We start from the raw sequence: 13,538 nt of genomic DNA, 5'->3' as shown, positions 1-13,538 counted from the left end.
CGCACCGCCCGGGCCGCCTCGCCTCTCCACCCTCCTCCTTCCACGGATCTGCCGGCCGCCGTCGACGTCGTCAACTCCGGCGAGCTTCTCCGACCGTGAACAGTAACTCCGGCGATCTCCGAAATCCGTGCCAGATCCAGATCTGAAAATATCTCGGTTGACTTTTTCGCCCGAAACCCTAATCTATGTGCTCCTGTTCATCACATCATAACTTTGCATCCGTAGCTCCGTTTTGGGCATATAGCATATCAAAATGTTCATCTCAGAGAGTAAATCATTTCATTCCATTGCATCATTTTCATTTGAGTTCATCTTGATGCCCAAAATGCTGGTAGAAGAGGGCTACTTGAGTTAATTGTCAGATCTGCTACTCCATTTGCATATTTGTCATTTTTGCCATGATTATTGTGTGCATGATATGCCCATGAGCTCTACATATGTTTTGTTAAGGGTTTTGCCATCTTTCCAGAGGTGCAACCCATGTATTTTTGTGATGTGTGTGGTGACTAGCACAAGCTTGCAAAGTGAGGCACTTGGTAGTGCTGATTTCAGGGACTTAGTAATTTCACTAAGTCCTTGATCTGTTTATTTCATATGGCCATATGTTCATGTTGTTTCCTAGTGATCCATGCCTCGTTTCAGGATGATCAGTAAGGATGTTTTGTTAATCTTGTAGTGCTCTATCCATCCATGTCTTTGTTTTCAATTATGGAGCACCCTAGCTTGAGTCAATCGAGCTCTACTTTTGCTACTTTGTGAATCTGGGCAGATTGTCTACTTGTTAGTGATTTTGCCGATGATGTTATAGTTGATCCGTGCATGCTATGCTATTGTTCTTGCCATGTCTTGCTTGCATTTTGTGTATTCTTGATGGGTGTATGCTTAGATTGTCATGACTTGCTCCGTAGTGAGTGCATCGAGCTCGTAAACATGCCTACTTGATATCTGTTTTCAGCATGCTCCAGTTTTCACTAAGTCTAAAAACTGATTATGTTTTTGCCATGTTCACATGCTTGCAATTGTATTTTCTGATCCTTTTTGGCTCAAGGTCACTAAGGGACTTTTGTTAAGCTCTTTGAGTAGCTCCATGCCATGCTTTACTTTGCCATGTTCAGGTCCTGTAGCATGTAGTTTTGTTGCTCCGAAGAGGGTTACCTGATCTGAAATTCCGGACAATTGTTAATTTCACTAAGTCTGAAATCTGTTTGCCATATGCATTTTTGCCATGCTTGTTTGAACCTGATAATGGATGAATTGGCCGTAGCTCAGTGCTAGACTTTTGTTAAGCATCTTGAATGCATCCCTAACATATATTTTGTTGCCATGTTTGGGTGCTGTAGATTGTTCATCTCATTGCATTTAGATGGCTACTTGCTGTAAATCGCAGACCGATGTCATATTTGTTTTGCTTGCCATTTCCAAACCGTAACTTCGATTCCGGCGTTCTTTATATCGTTTTCAAGAGATTTCATCTCATCTTTCCAGTGGCACACTTGGATTTCCATGTGGAGGCCAGGTTCATGCATTCCTTGTCACATCTTACATATGCATCCCGCATCGCATCCCGCATAGCATATCATCTTTGCATCATGTTGTTTGAGCTTTGCACGTGGTTGATTGTGTCCTTGTTGCTTGTTTGTATTGTTTGGGTAGAGCCGGGAGACGAGTTCGCTAACGAGGAGCCCGTTGAGTTTGCTTTCGAGGATCCAGTCAACTCTGACAACTGTGCAGGCAAGATGATCATACCCTCGAAATCACTACTATCTTTGCTATGCTAGATTGCTCGCTCTTTTGCTATGCCATTGCTATGATGCCTACCATTTGCTTTCAAGCCTCCCAAATTGCCATGTCAAACCTCTAACCCACCATGTCCTAGCAAACCGTTGATTGGCTATGTTACCGCTTTGCTCAGCCCCTCTTATAGCGTTGTTAGTTGCAGGTGAAGATTGGAGGCTGTTCCTTGTTGGAACATTTATTTACTTGTTGGTATATCATTATATTATCTGTTATCTTTATGCATCTATACACTTGGTAAAGGGTGGAAGGCTTGGCCTCTCGCCTAGTGTTTTGTTCCACTCTTGCTGCCCTAGTTTCCGTCATATCGGTGTTATGTTCCCGGATTTTGCGTTCCTTACGCGGTTGGGTTATAATGGGAACCCCTTGATAGTTCGCCTTGATTAAAGCTTTTCCAGCAATGCCCAACCTTGGTTTTACCATTTGCCACCTAGCCTCTTTTTCCCTTGGGTTTCCGGAGCCCGAGGGTCATCTTATTTAAACCCCCCCGGGCCAGTGCTCCTCTGAGTCTTGGTCCAACTCGTCAGCCGCCGGTGGCTACCAGGGGCAACTCTGGGCTGGCCTACCGGAAGTTTGGACAATCTGAGTGTGCCCTGAGAACGAGATATGTGCAGCTCCTATCGGGATTTGTCGGCACATTCGGGCGGTGTTGCTGGTCTTGTTTTAACCTATCAAAGTGTCTTGAAGAACTAAGGTACCGAGTCTGATCGGAACGTCTCCGGAGGAGGTCTATTCCTTCGTTGACCATGAGAGCTTGTCATGGGCTAAGTTGGGACTCCCCTGCAGGGATTTGAACTTTTGAAAGCCGTGCCCGCGGTTATGGGTAGATGGGAATTTGTTAATGTCCGGTTGTAGATAACTTGAACCTTAACTTAATTAAAATGAATCAACTGAGTGTGTTACCGTGATGGCCTCTTCTCGGCGGAGTCCGGGAAGTGGACACGGTGTTGGAGTAATGTTTGCGCAGGTTGCTCTCTAGTTTCTTGCTCGTGCTTTGCCTCCTCTTCTCGCTCTCTTTTGCGAACAGGATAGCCACCATATTTGCTAGTCGCTTGCTGCAGCTCCACATATACTTTTACCTTGCCTTACCTATAAGCTTAAATAGTCTTGATCGCGAGGGTGCGAGATTGCTGAGTCCCTGTGGCTCACAGATTACTATTACACCAGATGCAGGGCCTGATGATTCCTCTCCAGGTGACGCGCTCGATCTCAAGTGGGAGTTCGACGAGGACTCTCAACGTTATTATGTTTCCTTTCCTGATGATCAGTAGTGGTGCCTAGTTGGGGGTGATCGGGACCGTGTCGCATGTTGGGTTATCTTTTATTTTGACGCTGTAGTCGGGCCATGAGTGTTTGGATGATGTAATGTTATTTATGTACCTTGATTGACGTGGCGAGTGTAAGCCAACTATGTTATCTCCCCTTTATTATTATATTACATGGGATGTTGTAAAGATTACCTTACTTGCGACATATGCCTTCAATGCGATTATGTCTCTAAGTCGTGCCTCGACACGTGGGAGCTATAGTCGCATTGAGGGTGTTATACCTCTCTATGGCGCGCCCTGGGGAGTCCTACTCCCACCGGGATTAGGATTCCCCCCTTCCATGTAGTAGGAGTAGGAGAGAAGGAAGGGGAAGAGAAAAGAGAAGGAAGGAGGGGGCGCTGCCCCTCCCCCTAGTCCAATTCGGACTAGGCCTTGGGGGGGGGGGGCGGCCTGCCCTAGGCAGTCCCTCTCTTTCTCCTCTAAAGCCCAATAAGGCCCATATATTCCCCGGCGAGTTCCCGTAACTCTCCGGTACTTCGATAAATACCCGAACCACTCAGAACCTTTCTGATGTCCGAATAAAGCCTTACAATATATCGATCTTTACATCTCAAACATTTCGAGACTCCTCGTCATGTCCCTGATCTCATCCGGGACTCTGAACAACCTTCGGTACATCAAAACATATAAACTCATAATACCGATCGTCACCGAACGTTATGCGTGCGGACCCTACGGGTTCGAGAACTATGTAGACATGACCGAGACTCATCTCCGGTCAATAACCAATAGCGGAACCTGGATGCTCATATTGGCTCCTACATATTCTACGAAGATCTTTATCAGTCAAACCGCATAACAACATACGTTGTTTCCTTTGTCATCGGTATGTTACTTGCCCGAGATTCGATCGTTGGTATCTTAATACCTAGTTCAATCTCGTTACCGACAAGACTCTTTACTCGTTCCGTAATGCATCATCCCGCAACTAACTCATTAGTCACATTGCTTGCAAGGCTTATAGTGATGTGCATTACCGAGAGGGCCCAGAGATACCTCTCCGACAATCAGAGTGACAAATCCTAATCTCGACCTATGCCAACTCAACAATTACCATCAGAGACACCTGTAGAGCACCTTTATAATCACCCAGTTATGTTGTGACGTTTGGTAGCACACAAAGTGTTCCTCCAGCATTCGGGAGTTGCATAATCTCATAGTCAGGGGAACATGTATATGTCGTGAAGAAAGCAGTAGCAACAAACTAAACAATCATCGTGCTAAGCTAACGGAATGGGTCAAGTCAATCACATAATTCTCCAATGATGTGATCCCGTAAATCAAATTACAACTCATGTTTATGGCTAGGAAACTTAACCATCTTTGATTCAATGAGCTAGTCAAGTAGAGGCATACTAGTGACACTCTGTTTGTCTATGTATTCACACATGTACTAAGTTTCCGATTAATAAAATTCTAGCATGAATAATAAACATTTATCATGATATAAGGAAATAAATAATAACTTTATTATTGCCTCTAGGGCATATTTCCTTCAAACTCCCCCTGCTTATTGAGCTCAGCGGGCATGTCGTTGAGGCTCTCCTTCAACAGCTCCACCAAGCCGTGGATGAACTCCGTCTACTTATTGAGGTGCTTATTGAGCTGATTGGGCATGGCATCGAGGGATAACGACTCCAGCGCCGCCAGCTCGGCATGTCCGCCTCCGCGGCTAGGGCGCTCCTGGGAGCCATCACCAGCCCATGAGAGATCTTTTGAGGTCTCTGCGTGGCGGCGAGCCCTCTCTTTTTTTCCGCAGCCTTGGTTGCTGCTCCCTTGTTACGAGTAGTTCTCGACCTAGAGCTCTGCGCACCGGACATGGCAAGGACGGACGAAGAAGAAGCACTTATGAGGAGGAAAGGTAGAGTAATTTTCGGTTAGGTAGTTCCCCCTTTAATAACCTAAGTACTAGCACTAGTACTAATACATGCATAGTGGGAACACGTTCAGGTTTGGTATGTACTAGTAGGTGTGAGCAGGCTTGCACTTAATTGTAGCACTAGTACTACTTTCGAATGTGATGGGAACAAGGTAAAGATAAATTGATGGGTTTTGGTTTCGAGGCCGGAAACGGCTCCCGATGAGTTTAGTGGAACATAAATTTCAAGTAGACTACACTGCTCAGATGGGTAAATATTATGTTACTGTCAAAACTTGGCATAAAATAGGAAGGAGACCAATGGAAGTACTACTAGCAATCCATGATTTAACTACTCGCATGCGCGCAGTGGAGTAGTAATGTCTTCCTTCCGCCCTCACGTCCACTCAATTTGCATGCGCTGTATTAATTGACCATCAATGAAGTGAAGGACTTTGCACGCGTCAAATTATCACATGGGGTGGAACTTGGTACAAAATTGTGTCCGCCCGTGTACCCGCGTGTGCGTGCAAGGGAATGAGTGCGTGCATGGCGTGTGTGCACATCTTTGCTTCGTGCATGTACCGCCAGTGTGGCTCAGGGAGGATGAGTACATTCTTCTGGAACCAGCAGCACATCACTGTGATCAATCCACACAAGGATGTCACGACAACGCCTCCACATATGCCACGTGGCTTCATGAACTGTAAGAGAGACACTGTGTAGCGTGCCATTGTGTTTTGCACATACTCGATGTACTAGTAAGGTACACATGCGTTGCACGTGTTAGATTTTGCAACCAAATTATGAATAAATACCACACTATAGCACGTAAGCTCAGAGTCATATATGCCTGATGTAGACCTTCATTTAATTCTTATAGTTCATCTCATTCAAAATCAATTAGTTTTTATAAAAAACCTAGGGCCTCTTTGATTCGTAGGATTTCCAAAACGCGGGAATAGGAAGAAGAACATGGGATTAGACTGGAATATCGTCTTGAATCCTACAGGATTGTACGAGTGTTTGATTGTGCATAGAAAAAATGCAGAATTCTTTCAAAGAGGTTTGAGTGGATGGGATGTTTCCTATGAAATCTAGTGCAAATGAATCATATGGAAAAATTCCTATAGTTTACAATCCTACGAATCAAACAACCAAGATAGGAAAAATTCCTAAGGATTAGAATCCGCCAAAATTCCTTTGAGAATCCTTTGAATCAAAGAAGCCCTTAATCTATTTTATGATTCATGGAATTGTGTGTTGTAAAGCATGAAGTAAAAACAAGTAATGGCAATTCAACTAGAAAAAAAGTTTGGGAAGTTATGATACGAAATATTCTAGAACAAAGGAGAACCACTGTTTTTTTGAGATTTGTGCATTATGCTTAAGTTCAACCATGGAGTTTGCTAGATTGTACATGTGGCCAAATCCGGTGGGGGGCTAGAAGATGGTGCGAGGGGCCGAGTGGAGGGAGACTATAAAGGAGTGCACAACTGCGAGATCAATATTTAGAGAGAGGGGGCGAGAACATGCGTTGTTGCGCGTAGTGGCGGATCCATGAAAAATGTCCCATGAGCTAGGGGGCCAAGCATGGATAATCCTTTACGAGGAGGGCCAATTAATCAACTTAAACCATTTTTACCAGCAATTGTCTAATGATCACATTCATATTAGTCTCGATATATAGTGATGTTAGGGGGGCATGGCCCTTGCTGCCCCTGTCTTCGCAATTGTGCGCTCGTCTGAGAGATGAAGTGGAAGGCATGGATGATGAGAGGGGGGCGTTGGATATATAATTAATGTGGGTGTATTAGCTATATATGTAATCCTATATAGAGAGGTATAGATTGATCGATGTGGACATGGGAAAGAGGGTGAGACCTCACTAGATATATAGATTGATCAATTTATGTGGAAAACTATGAAAGACCTAGCTATATACACACACATATAGGAACATCGATCCTTGTGCATGCACGTGAGAGATAAAGAATGCCCGATATGATGGAGAGGGGGATGTGTGTTTGTGTGCCTTCATGGGAGACCGACCTGAAGAAAAAGATTGCATGTGTGCGATGGATAATGCCGACGGGTAGTGTGTGTGCATGCATGTACAAGATAAAGTTAGTGGTACAATTATAAAGAGAAGACCAATGTGTGGGTGTAAAAGACTAGGTGAGGTCATAATCAATGTAAAGTTGAATTCGAATATTTGAATAAGAGATCATGATGTTTGAAACCCATGCATGCATGAAAATAACGGAGATCTGCGTGGTGTGGTTTGGAAACGAGCATGTTGTAATGTATACACATTGAACAAGGTCAGACTAGTTTGAATTTGAGATACCGATGGCAGACATTGTTTCGCCACGTTGCATCCGTGCATGGACACACTATTCTAATTGGAGATGATTGATGGCTTTCGCATCACATATCTATATCTATACCCATATATATATATATATATTATATTTTATATTTTTTATATAGTGTGCAGATAACTTTAACTTTGAAAGATGGTCATTGGATGAGGCCAATCCGATGGTGCAGAGCTGGCAAATTTGAGCACTACTGGCCATTGGATATCATCTAGATTCCACCAGATTTTGCCACATGCACAATCTAGAAGACTCTATGGTTGAACTTAAGCATAATGCACAAACCTCAAAACACAAGCACTTCTTATTTGTTCTAGAATCTTCCGTATCAGAATTTCCCAAATGTTTTTCTACATGATTTGTTTTTACTTTTTGCCTTACAACGCACAATTCCATGAATCTTAAAATAGATTAGCTTTCTTATAAAAACTAGATGATTTTGAATGAAATGAACTATAAGCATTAAACGAACATCTACATCATGCATATATGACTCAAAGCTTACATGCTATAATGTGGTATTTATTCATAATTTGGTTGCCAAATCTCATGCGTGCAATGCATGTGTACCTTACTAGTCTAAATGGTGCCTGTGTGTGTTGTGCGTGTTAAACACATTGTACGTAGTATATCATACTAGTCTAAATTATCTTTTTTTTGGGTACACGTTAAGCTTGTTCTCCCGAAATTTCAAGCCGCGCCTTGTTATGCCGAAATTGAAGCTAGCGTCTCTGTCTATCGTGATGCAAAGCTCCCGCCTCTTCAACCCGCGCCTTGTTACCCCGAAATATTTAGGATAAATCTTTGTCTCGTTGTGCTCCGACAACTCCCTCCATCTCAACCCGCGCCTTGCTGTTCCAAAATTACAACACACGCGAAAAATCCCACCTCCCGTGAAATCCCGACACGTGAAATGCCCGTGATACCCTTGAACCGAAAGAACCGCCTCAAATCGGTGGGGGTACTGTTGTAACTTACCCCACATTTCGGACAAGCGCGTCCCTAAGCCATGGTTCCCCACTCCCATCCCATCCGCCCACCCATTCATACACCAAGGCCGAGAAAACCCGCGAAGCCCCACACCCTCCTCCGTCCGCCACCCAGCCGGAGCCTCTTCCCCGACGACGTCATCCACAGCAACACCTCGACGTCCCTCATCCACCGTACAGGATGAGGATCCGTCGTCGATCTGGTCATCCCGCCGGTTCAGCCACCCCGTCCTCCACCTCCAAGGAGATGCCCCGATGTTCCCCTCGTCTTTCGCACCGCCTTCATTCCCACACCGCCGTCTTCACCTGCACCACCAGAAGAGCATCATCATCACCATTTTCTCGGATGAAGCTGCGGCCTAATCGGTGCCACCAAAGAGGTTGTACACTAATCGCCGCATTTTCTTCTTGATTCGATCTCATGGTGCTGCCGACACTCGGTCCTGAGCTGACATGGCGTGGCTCCATCCACGGCGGCTTCGCCGACCACTTCCTCCATGACGTTGCTCCTTCGGCGGCAACATCCACATCAGTAGGAGCTGCTGCTGCTTTAGCTCTCGCTCGCGCTCCTGGTCTGCTCTTGCTCTCGGTCCCCTACCTTATCTGCTCTTGCTCTTGCTCTTGCTCGCACTGCTGCTCTCGCTCTTGCTCTTGCTTGTGATGCTGCTTCGATTTAGCTACACTTCAATCGTTTGAATCGACTTTTGGGTCAGTCATTTTTCAAGGGGTGGGGGGGGGCTCGCCGGAGTTAAGGAAGAACCAGCCGCGGCGGGGAGGGGGTTCACCAGAGAGGTACCCCACTATCTATCTTAGGGTTCAAGATCGGGGCGGTGGTCGCCGGCGGTGGCATGGGGATCGCCGAAGAAAAAGCTCGGCATGGGGGGGTCCTAGAGGGATGGCCGGGGCGGCGGCGGACCGGCGGTGGGGAGTATTTTCGGGGCGGGCGGGGTGGCACACCGCCGGCCGCGGGCGGCCGTTTGGTCAGTGGTGGCTGACGGCTCAGGGGGTGGAGGTTGAAGATGAACTGCAGGCCCTTGATTTCGTATCCAACGGCTGCAAAATCGACTGACCAGAGATGAAAAAGTCAGTCGACTGACATGTAGCCTCACCTCTAGTGCGTTCAGTTTCGACAGTAAAATTGAGTTTCGACAGTCAAGTTCAGTTTCGACAGTCAAATTCAGTTTCGACAGTTAAGTTCAAAGATGAGCGGCTGATGTATTTTACCTCTAGCACTTTGTGGTTATGTATTTTACATCATCTATTGGAGATGCTATTAGAATTCCACCTAGGTTAACGTTGTCTCTCTTGTCCTGCTTTAGCCTCGGCGTCATACAACTCACTGGAGCTGCTCCAATGACGAAACCCTCCATCACAGCGGAGCAGTACCTTGGGCTCCATCTCCAGATGCCTAAGATCTTCTTCCCCTCCCCCGATAGCCAAGTCAACCGGAGCATCCTTACCGGCCAACCCAATCATGCTGAGATCGACATGGCTTCGCCAAAGAGGTTGTACACTTGTTGCATATCTTTTTTACTCTACATGTTATATATATTGTCCACTGAGCACACAAAGTAATGGGAAATACGATTATTTTATCCTACTATATGACAAGCAGTGAGGTACCAGGCAACTTAGCTATCGGTGATGGACTCTCTTGAACGCCATCATTATTCTCTGTGCGTTTGAGCTGTGCATTTGTAGATGGCCCTGGGAGTTGAGCTAGTAGGGCAGTGGCCTGGGTCCAAAGTAATAGAAGTAGCACAAAAACATTTTTTTAGTGTAGGCTTTTCCTTGCTCAAGCCTGCCTACTAGAATCGCTAGTGCTTGAAAGGAAAAGTGAATGAAAAACATAGGAATTGGAAAGTTTCGTATGGTACTACTTTTCATGAATTTGGTGCAAAGAAATGGAGCAAAGGAAAACTGTAGGATTTGTTCCTTTAGTGTCTCCTTGAAAGGAAAACTGTAGGAATTTTAATTTCCACTTGTCCTCCTTTTCAATTTCCTATTCATGAAGCACAACACTAAGAGATAGTAGCATAATAGCATTATAACCATACATTTTCTTGTGGTTTGACTTAATCTCACCATGCTTCTTTGCATCCTGTGATCTTCCAATTCTTGTGAACCAAACACCCAGATTGGCAGAAATCCTGTGTTTTTAAATTCTCTGTTTCGCACATGCATTCCTATTCTATTCCTCTCTATTTCCTATCCCTGCATTGTTAGAATCCTCTAATTCAAACAAGCCCTTACACAATTACTTCTGTTACAGATATGTGTCAAAGAAAACCTTGTGTGGTTTGTCTTGTTCCCGCGGTGCTGTGTTCCACCCCAGCTCAGCTGCTCCAATGACGGAAGGGTTCACCACAGCAGGGATCCTCTACCCAGACTGTCTTTCGCCGCCTTAGATCTTCTTCCCCGCCGCCGGCAGCCACGACAACTGCATTACCATCATCAACTGAGCAGATGACCTTGAGGACTACACGGTCCGCAAGAGAGGTCGCACTCTTCCGTGTCTGCTTACGTTATGCATCGCTTAATATGATGACATGCTACTTTATCGTCGTGTTCACCTATTAGACTCCGAGTCAGGTCCAAACTTATGTTGAAACTTGAGTTTTTAAATGGTTGTGGGGTACATATTGGGGCAGCAATCAGTACTATCAGATATACAAAGGGGGGGGAGGGGAAGCAAAGCAACCGTGAGTACTCATCCAAAGTACTCGCAAGCAAGGAGCTACACTACATATGCATTGGTATCAACAAAAGGGGGTAGTATATGTGGACTGAACTGCAGAATGCCGGAATAAGAGGGGGATAGCTAGTCCTGTCGAAGACTATGCTTCTGGCAGCCTCCATCTTGAAGCAGTAGAAGAGAGTAGATGGTAAGTTAACCAAGTATCATCGCATAACATAATCCTACCCGGTGATCCTCCCCTCGTCGCCCTGTGAGAGAGCGATCACCAAGTTGTATCTGGCACTTTGAAGGGTGTATTTTATTAAGTATCCAGTTCTAGTTGTCATAAGGTCAAGGTACAACTCCGGTTTGTCCTTTTACCGAGGGACACGGCTATTCGAATAGATCAACTTCCCTGCAGGGGTGCACCACATTTCCCAATACGCTTGACCCCCTTTGTCCAGACACACTTTCCTAGGTCATGACCGGCCATGGAAGATCAACACGTCGCAGCCCACCTAGGCACAACAGAGAGGTCAACACACCGGTCTAAATCCTATGGCGCAGGGGTCTGGGACCGTCGCCCATTGCACACCTGCACGTTTCAAACGTAGCCGATAAGCAGACCTAGCCTCCCTAATACAAGAGCAGGTGTTCCAGTCCAATCCGGCGCGCGCCACTCAGTCGCTGACATCACGAAGGCTTCGGCTGATACCACGACATCGAGTGCCAATAAATGTTCCCGCATAGTTGGTTAGTGCATATAGGCCAGTGTCCAGACTCAGATCAAATACCAAGATCTCGTTAAGCGTGTTATCTTGAAGTAACCGCGAACGCCGACCAGGGCCAGGCCGACCTCTCTCCTGGGTGGTCTAAACCTGCCTTGTCGCTCCGCCACAAGGATCCACATAGAGGGCCGTCGGGAAAGTATGTCCTTTCAACCCCCAATTTGTGAATCAACCGCGGGTACTCAACGAGCCGACCCGACTTTAGTCACAACATGTATCATGTGCAATATGTATAGTACATACCCATGATCAACACCCGACGTGATCACGACCCGATAGTATAGCATGGCAGACTGACAAGAATGTAGGGCCACTGATGATAAACTAGCATCCTATACTAAGCATTTCGGATTGCAGGTAAGGTATCAACACCTGTAGCAACAATGACAAGCTATGCATCAGAATAGGATTAACGGAAAGCAGTAACATGCTACACTACTCTAATGCAGGTAGTAAAGAGAGAAATAGGCGATATCTGGTGATCAAGGGGGGGGGGGCGCTTGCCTTGTTGCTTTGGCAAGTAAGGGTCGTCAACAACGTAGTCGATCGGGGCACCAGCAGCGGCGCCAGTCTCGTAGTCTACCGAAGAGAAGAGGGGGGAAGAAACAATGAATACAATGCAAACAGATGCATATGATGCATGACATGATGGGTAACGGTGCTAGGTGTGACCTAACAAAGTAGGAGGTGATACCGGCAAAGGGGGAAAACAACCAGGAAAGTATCCCCGGTGTTACGCGTTTTCGGATAGATGAACCGGAGGGGGAAAGTTGCGTGTTCGCTATGCTAGGGATGTGTCGCGGACGAACGGGCTGCGTATTCGGATTTCGTCTCGTCGTTCTGAGCAACTTTCATGTACAAAATTTTCCCATCTGAGCTACGATTTATTTTATATTAATTTTTAAAGTTTTAAATCATTTTCTAGAATTATCAGATTATTTTAATTTGAAATAAATGTGAATTTCTAGGTGCACCCAGCTGTGGGTACACGTAAATGTACCAGAGGGGCTGACATGTGGGTCCAAGGGGTTCGAGTTCAGCAGTCAAACTTTGACTGGTCAACAGGGGGTGGGGCCCCTTGTCATACACTGTTTTACTAACCTAACAGATTAAATATACTAATTAGGTTATTAGATTAACTAACACATGTTAATTAAGTTAATTAGCATTTTAATTAATTAATTAATTAATTTTCTATTGTATTTTTTTGAACGTTCTCAGGGGTGGGCCCCGGCTATCATGGGCACATAGGCCAAACGGGCGCGGTTGCGGGCGCTCGATGGGGCGAGCCCGTGCGACGGGCGCTAGTCGCCCGACAAGGCGCTACAGGAAGAGGCAACCGAGGCACCGGCGGGGCGCGCCGCAGCTGCCGGCGAGTGGAGCCGGGCAGCAGCGGCATCAAGCAGCATCAACAGCAGGTTGTGGGCCCCCGTGGCACAAGGGCGCTGGCGGCAGTGGCGCAACAACAGGCAACAGCAGCACGAGGAGGAAAAGGCAGCAACTATGGCGGAGCTAGCGGAAACCAGCGCGAGAGCACGGGGAGGAGGGGGAAAAGGCCATGGAGGGCCGGAGGCTCACAACGGAAGCGGCAGGGTGCTCGGTGGAGCCGGAGGAGGTCGGGGACGAGCGGATCGACGGCGCGGTTCGCGGTGACGTCCGACGGCATCGGAGGAGGGGGCTTCAGTTGATGAGGGGGAGGAAGGCGAGGGAGGCCGGATCCGTG

Source organism: Triticum dicoccoides, chromosome 2A (genome assembly GCF_002162155.2).
Source record: "Triticum dicoccoides isolate Atlit2015 ecotype Zavitan chromosome 2A, WEW_v2.0, whole genome shotgun sequence".
NCBI lineage: Eukaryota > Viridiplantae > Streptophyta > Magnoliopsida > Poales > Poaceae > Triticum > Triticum dicoccoides.
The sequence above is the reverse complement of the archived record's forward strand: the minus strand, read 5'-3'. Positions refer to the sequence as shown.